The sequence below is a fragment of the Gorilla gorilla genome, chromosome 17 (assembly GCF_029281585.2).
Source record: "Gorilla gorilla gorilla isolate KB3781 chromosome 17, NHGRI_mGorGor1-v2.1_pri, whole genome shotgun sequence".
Taxonomy (NCBI): Eukaryota; Metazoa; Chordata; class Mammalia; order Primates; family Hominidae; genus Gorilla; species Gorilla gorilla.
The window spans coordinates 94,639,941-94,648,878 of NC_073241.2; positions in this window are offsets into that span (position 1 = coordinate 94,639,941).

Consider the following 8,938-nt stretch of genomic DNA (forward strand, 5'->3'; position numbering starts at 1 on the left):
TGTATTTACATTTGTAAAACTTATAACAGTGTTTATAATTAACATTTTGGGACCGTGATGGAAATATATATTCTCTCTGCCAGTGGGGGATGTGGGTAAATAATAGAAAATGTGATAGAAAACCTTTGAGGGCAGATATTGTGGAGCATAGGTTGTGTGACTCTTGTTTTTTTAAAGCCACTGATAGTTGGTGTCGATTGTAGAATAACCTATATTGGCTGATTCCTGGATAATCAAGCCATCATTTAATTCAATATTATCCTTGGAATAAGCTAGAGATTACTCTATTATGGTAAGAAAGCAGCTTCATTGAAAAGTGATTCTAGTTAAATTCTAGGTTTATTTTATCAGAATAAGGCAAGATCAAAGGCTCTTAGTTTATTTCAAGGCTCAAATCAAATAAAAACAAAGATCCATCAACATCTTTTAAATAAACAATAAGGATTTCCTTGTGAATTATTATTTTAACATGATTCAACAAACATTTCTGTTTAACCTACATATTACAACATCCATGTTACACATATGTTCACCAAATTTAAATTATTATGTATGTCTATAATTCACTTATGTGGCATCATCATAAAAACAGCATTCATACATTGTGGTATTTAAACTATAATGCAAAGATAGTTTACATAAATTTATTCTTATTAGAATTGTTTACAACTTAAGACAGGCATAATGACACAAATGTAAGAAAAATAATCAGCATACTATATGTAGACACTAAAATGGTAAATAAAAATATATATAGATAAAGAATAAATATGATGTAGATGCATAGATTGCTAAGATAATTGATGACAAGGTCTGGAGGAAATGAGAAAAAGGAAAATAGATCCAGGATATCAAGTTCCAGAATGAACAAAGGTAATCCTTTTGAAAGTGCAAACTAGAATCTATTAATATTTCCAATACTTCTTAATTTCAGAATGCATGAATGCCTCTCAGGTTTGCTTCTTTCTCAATATGAGCTATATTTGCTTTTCAATATAAGCATTGTACGTGATAATACATGTCTTTGTGTTGGCAATAACCATCTTCAAATAAATAAACCGGCATGCCTTTCCTACACATTATAAAAAGCGTGCTAGTAGAACATATAATTATGATAATAATGTAAAAAAGAGCATAAGTATTTTAGAAGTCCCTAAATATTCTTTAGTTTTTGTTTTGATTTCTGATGGAGATAAAATAGCTATAAAATATGAAAAGGATATTTGAAATTTAAATTGTAAATATTTTACCTGAAAATTTAAATTTAAAATCACAAGAATCGTTCTTGCTTCATCACACATCTTTGAGTTTGTTCTCAGATTTTCATTTTGTGCACTTAAAATGGTTTCATAGCCTTCTCCTACTCTAATAAAATCATAACCTACACTCTCTAGCAAATAATTTTATTGAATATACGTGTTTAAATATCACAAGTATTAAAATTAAACCTCAATTTCAGGAAGAGTTTACTGTGTTTTAAAGTGGATTATGTTTAATATCCATAGAGACTTGTTGACTTAGACTTTAAAAAGTGTTTTCAGCCTTTTGGCATTTTGAAAATATTTCAATTTTCAAGAATTTGGCTTCTAGAATTTATACACAAAGAAGAATTAAATAAAAATAAATATAAAAACTGAAAGTAAATTTGGAAAGACTTATGATCACTATAATTTATTACTTCTTGTTCAGTTTTGTACAGCCTTAGCTTTCTAATTATAAGAGGTAAAGTACGTCGTGCATTACAAGTAGTTAGAAAAATAAAAATTGATATTACATGAAGTGCATATGTTTAAATATATTTAGGCATTTCCTGGTCATACAATATTGCAAGGGTATTTGGGTCAGAAGATACATCTTTTTGGTCTTTCGTCTTCTGAAAGTTTTACCTATGTTTCATATAGTGAAAGCAAAATACATTTTGCAAGTGAAAATAGACATTATTAGATAATGCAGTGAATTTTTTTTGCCTCTATTATTTTAAATTACAAGATCATCTTCATTTAGTTTTATTATAGTAATAAAATACTGTCCAGGAAACAATATCAAAACAAAGTGCCCAGAAATCTAGGGAGAGTCAAATACGGTATCTAAAAATTAGAATTTATACATTTTAAAAATGAGATAAGATAATTAACAATGTGATATATTTCTCTCATTCCTTCTGTATAATCCCTCCCTTTTTTGAGGTTTTATTTTGTAACTAATATGTTACTCATTTATGCTATAAAAAGTTTTCTGAGCTCTTTATTGAAAAGTTGTTACTGTAATTAAAAAAACAAAATAAGTACTTATAATCCATATTTGTATTCTACTTTAACAGTGTTTCCTTTCAATACTTAAACATACCTGCTCATTTGAGTTACTACTTCATGCTGTATAGACAAACTTTAAGGCAAATATTTAATACACTTTTCGGGAAAATATCATTTCTCTTAAGCTTATAAATCTTTTAAACTTCTTAAATGTGCTTAACTTTAGTAGTCAGAGATTAGTATCTCTACCACTTGACAATATATTTTTGCTCTTTTTTTCAAAAATTTGCATGATGTTTGATAATTTTAAATGACATGCTTTGCTGTTTAGATACCTCATCTTCATTATCTGGGATACAATAATTATTTTTAAAAACCTGCTGTGTTAATTGCATTATAGTATTATTAATAACAATAACAGCCATTTTCTTTTCAAATTTATAGTTGCAGATTTTATGGATAACATGATTTCTGAGACTTACCTCATAGCATTTCAGTGAGGGCCGAAATAAATAGAGACAGAGATTAAATAAGTTTGATCATGACTTAAATAACTGTGGAATCTAAGTAAATAGTGTGTAAGTGTTTAACAAACTAATCTAGTTTCATATGGTTTCATCAGATAATGATTACCACAAAATGAGAATATGACATTTCCATTCTGAAACCAGAAAACTGAAATTAGAAAAATACTGTCTCATATTCTCACCTGATTGCACATATAATTATTTATATATGCAACATATGGGCTATTTGCTTATAAATATGCATGCATTAAATATAGGTCTATATATAATTTTTATGTGCAAAATATATGGTAGAGACTTCTAGAGGTCCTGATAATATCTACTCCTCTCTTCCATAGTAATAGAATATTTGGCTAAGCTCTTGGTGTGAAGTTTTGCAACGTGAATTGATTCCAGCTAAGGGACGAGGAGAAAAAGTTTGACATCCACATTTCTGGACACAGTTTTCAATGTATAAGAACTTATTCTTTTCTTCCTGTTTGTCACTTCCCAGAGCTAGAATGCAGATGTGATGAGGCTTTTCCCTCTATGCATAATAGGATAACATCTTAAATATGGTGAGTCAAAAATAGAAAACCTGGAGCACCCTATGACACTCAGCAACCATTCTAGGTTTGGATTATTAGGTAACGTGGAAATAAATAAAGTTTTTTCTTTTAAAAAAGACATATATTGAGTTGAAAAATGTTCGACCTTTTTCAAGTGAGAAATGAAACCAAACAAGGAGATTTCTCATTGCATTCTCATTTGATATTCTATATCATTCTTCTTAAAAGCTCCTTATATAACCCTGCCCCTAGAAATTTCTCACTGATCACCCTTTAACCAGGATGTGGTTAAAGGCATGTTGCATAGCTGTAAAAAATGTCTTTTATTTTAGTATATTTCCACTTAAATTTTCTGGCTTTGGGACTACCAAGGTATTTATTATAGTATAGTATATATTACGTATTCTAAATATTTAGTGCCTTATTCAGAGAAATTTGCGCAGCTTTGCATATCACATTTATTTTCCCAGACTGAATACAAAGACTTTCCTTCCCCAAATCATAATAGCAAAAAATTCCATTTATGTAATGCTCTAAATAAAATGACAGTTTTCAACCTAAGGAAAAGTCTGTTGCTCTGATGAGTAACCTCTTTAACTATTTTGATGTTTTAAACACAAATACAATAAACTTCTTTTCTCTTCCCCGGTCTTCCTGGAGTAAGTAAAAGCTGGATTGAGAGGGTGAAACGACAACAGCAATGTCAATAATGGCAACAATTTGTCTCCAGTTACGTTGAGTTTAAGTAATTAATAGGTGTTTTGATTATAATAGCTTTATAATATATTTTTAAATCAACGAGTGTGATATCTCCAGATTTGTTCTTTTTGGTCAAAACCATTTGGCAACTTGGGGCGCTTCGTATTCCCATATAAATTTAAGGATGCTTTTTATTTTTGTGAAAAATGGCATTAAAATTCTAATATGAATTGTATTGAATCTGTATTACTTTGGGTGATACAACATTTTAATAATCTTAATTATTTCAATCTAGGAACACAGATGTGTTTTTCCATTTATATATTATATATTACACATATAAATACTATATATAATATACCTATGATATGTATAATATATATGATTAATTTTTTGTACTTTTTGTTGAGATGGGGTTTTAATATGTTGTCCAGGCTAGTCTCAAACTCCTGACCTAAAGCAATCCATCTGCCTCAGCCTCCCAAGGTGCTGGGATCACAGGTGTGAGCCACCACAACCAGCCATATTTCTTTTATTTAATTTTTTTCATCAGTATTAACTAGTTTTCAGTACCATAGTGTTTTTCTTCCTTGATTAAATTTACACCTATGTATTTTTATTTTTGTTGCTATTGTAAATAGAATAGTTTTTTTTAAATTTCTCTTTCAGCTAGTTTGTTAGTATATAGAAATGCTATTGATTATGTGTATGTTGATTGTATGTTGTTGATCCTGCAACTTTGCTGAATAAGTTTATCAGTTATAACAGTTTTTTATGGATCTATTGTAATCAAAACACCATGATACTAACATAAAAACAGAGACATCAATGAACAGAATAGAAAGCCCAGAAATAAACTCATATATTTAAGGTCAAATAATTTATGACAAAGGTATCAAGAACACGCAATGGGAAAAGGACATTTTCTGCAATAAATTATGTTGGGAAAACTGTATATCCATACTTAGAAGAATGAAATTAAATTCTTATTTTGCATCAAGTACAAAAATCAACGAAAATGGATTAAAGACTTAAATATAAGCCATGAAACTATTAAATAATTAGAAGAAAACATAGTGGGGAAAGTTCTGTGACAGTGGTATGGGCAATGATTTTCTGGATATGACCCTGAAAGCACAGGTAACAAAAGCAAGTATAGACAAATGGGATAGCACCAAACTGAAAATCTTCTTAACAGCAAGGACTACAATCAACAGGGCGAAGAGATAACCTATAAAACAGGAGCAAATATTTGCGAACTATATATCTGACAAAGGGTTAATATCCAAAAATATGTAAGGAACTCAACCAACTAAAAAGAAAGATAATCCAATGAAAAAGTTGGCAAAGGACCTGAAAAGACATTCCTCAAAATACACTTGGCCATACAATTGTATGACATAACAATTGACCGTGAGATTGATGCAAAAATACTCAGCACTACTAATCATTACAGAAATACCAATTAAAACAAGTAGATATCATCTCAACCTATTAGAATGGCCATTATCAAAAATATTATTATCTTTCTGAAAGCATTGGCTGGGACGTGGAGAAAGGGATAGCTTGTAAACTGTCGGTAGGAATGAAATTAGCAGAGTTCTTACGTTAAAAACAGTATGGGGGTTCCTCAAAATCTAAAAATCAAACTACCATATGCCCCAGCAATTTCAGTTTTGGAGATGTGTAGATAGATAGATAGATAGATAGATAGATACATACATACATACATACATACATATGTGTGTATATATATATCTATCTCTCCAAAGAAATTGAAATTAATATGTTGAAGGAATATCTGTATTCCCATGTTCATTGTAGTATTATTTACAAAAACCAAGATACGGAAACAACAAAAGTGTCTATGAAAAGATGAATGAATAAAGGAAATGTGGTACATATACACGATGGAGTACTATTCAGCCTTTAAAAGAAGGAAATTTTATCATTTACAACAATGTTGATGGCCCTGAGTAACATTATCCTAAGTGAAATAAGCCAGGCACAGAAAGACAAATATTTCATGATTTCACTTATATGTGGAACCCAAAAAAGTTGAATTAATAGAAGAGTAGGATGATGGTTACTAGAAGCTGGGGGAGGAGAAAGAAGGTACTGAGTTTTTGGTCAAATGGTACAAAGTTTCTGTTAAGATAGGAGGAACAAATTTTGAACTCTATTGCACAGCAGAGTTATTACTATTAAATAATAATGTATTATACATGTTAATTAGCTCAATTTAATTATTAGACATTGTATACACATATCAAAACATCACATTTTACCTCATAAGTGTATATGATTGTGTCAATTAAAATAATATTAATAAAAGAAAAAGTAATAGCTAAAAAAAGCAGTGACATGATTTAAAAAACTATTTTATTGCGGTATGATTGACATATACAAAGCTGTACATATTTAATGTATACGTCTTGATGAGCTTGAGGGTAAGCATATAACTGAGAAAATCTCACCACCATCAAGGTCATAAGTATATTCATAAACTCCCAAAGTTTCCGTATTATTAGTATTTGTTTTTCTTTGCTTGCTTTGGTAAGAACAATTCAAATAAGATCTATTGTCAGTTAGTGGCACTGTGCTGTATCGCAGATCGCCAGAACTTATTTATCTCTCATAATGAAACTTTGTACCCTTTAACCATGGTTTTTCAATATTTTCCCACCCTCAGCCCCTGGTAACCACCATACTACTCTCTGCTTCTATGAATTTGATTATTTTAAATTTTTTCCTATAAGTGCAATCATCTGGTATTTGTCTTTCTAGGTCTGGTTTATTTCACTTAACATAATGCTATCGAGGCTCATCCATGTGGGTTGACTTTTTTCTACAGTTTTTTTAAATCTCTGATTTATTTCTGCTCTAATCTTTATTATACCTGTCATTCTTCTAACTTTGGGTTTAGTTTTTTTTCTCCTTTTTCTAGTTTCTTGATGTGAAAAGATAGGTCATTTACTTGAAATCTTGGATCCTAATCTTGGATCCTAATCTACACCATACAACAAAGTAAATTCGAAACGGATTACAGACTTAAACATAAGATCAGAAACAGTAAATTCCTGGAAAAAGACATAGGGAAACGTTTCCTTTATGTTGGCCTTGGCAGTATATTTTTGGATATCAACCAAAAGCTCAGGCAACAAAAGCAAGAACAAACAAGTAGGATTGCATCAAATTAACGGCTTCCACACAGCAAAAGAAGCAATCAACAAAATGAAAAAGCAGCCTATGAATTGGGAGAAAATATTTGCAAACCATATAATTGGTAAGGGGGTTAATATCCAAAATATCTAAGAAAATCAATAATGAAAAACCAAAAAATTTTAATTAAAAAAATGGGCAAGAGTCTGAATACACTTTTTTTCAAACAAGACATAAAAATGGCCAGTAGGAATATAAAATGTTGTCAATATCACTAATCATCAGGAAATGCAAATCAAAACTCACCAATATATTAAGTCTGGTATTACACCACACTGTTAAGATGGCTGTTATTACAAACGTAAGAGATAATAAGGCATGGGTGTGGAGAAAAGATAAACATTATACATTATACATTATATACCATTGGTGGAAATACAAAATGGATTCGCCAGACACAGAAGGTTCTCACTCATAAGTGGAAGGTGAACAATGAGAATACATGGACACAGGGAGGGGAATATCACACATGGGGGCCTGTCGCGGGGTGGGGAACTAAGGGAGGGATAGCATTAGGAGAAATACTTAATGTAGATGACCAGTTGAGGGGTGCAGCAAACCAACATGGCACGTGTATACCTATGTAACAAGCCTGCAAGTTCTGCACTTGTATCCCAGAACTTAAAGTATATTAAAAAAAAAGTTAACTATGCAAAATTTGTGTGTATATTTTTTAATGTAATTAATTAATTAATTCATTTATTTATTTATTTAGAGATGGAGTCTTGCTCTGTAGCCCAGGCTGGAGTGCAGTGGTGCGATCTCGGCTCACTGCAACCTTCACCTCCCAGGTTCAAGCAATTCTCCTGGCTCAGCCTCCTGAGTAGCTGGGATTACAGGTGCCCACTACTACACTCAGCTAATTTTTTTGTATTTTTTGTAGAGACGGGGTTTCACCATGTTGGCCAGGCTGGTCTCAAACTCCTGACCTCGTGATTTGCCTGCCTCAGCCTAAGTACAAAAGGGAGCCACCACACCTGGCCAAATTTGAGTGTATTTTTTATCCAATATTAAAATGCCCTGTCCATGAGGCTGACATGCAGTGGACATGAATCAGTTAATAACTAGTAAAATCAGAGTACTACAACAAGATATTCCGTTAAATGAGAGGAAAGTTATTAGAAATTTGCTGATTTCTGATCTCTGGGGGGCATATCTTTCAGATTTTACTCATAAGGAAAGGAGCTCTCTCCTGACAAAATAACAAATTAAATTAAATTTTAAAAATTTTCTCTCCAACAAGCACAGGCCTCTTTTCTTCATTGTTCAGAATCAATGAGTAAACCATTCTTGGGTTACAGTCTATCCAATAATTAAATGGCTTGGCATTAAAACAAATTCTTCTGTTTTCAAAATACAGATATTGTAGATGTGTTATCCAACTGTGAACTCTGCATAACAGCAGAAGGAATAGCTGAGAGTTCTCTGCTATCGAATTCCAGTAGAGAAAAGAAGCTGTTCCTAAGCAGAAAAGCATAAAATTGCAGAAGAGAATCAAAGAACACATAACCAGCAATCTGAAGGAGAGTTTTAGAAGCTGGTGGGGAACACCTCTCCTAGCCATGTGCTGAAGTTCCTCACTACTTCCCTAGTGAGGAGGAAAAAGATGTTAGCGCAAAGCTGTGATACACATTAATTATAATGCTCTGTCCGTATGCTTCTCTTACTTTTTTTTTTTTTTTGCAATTTT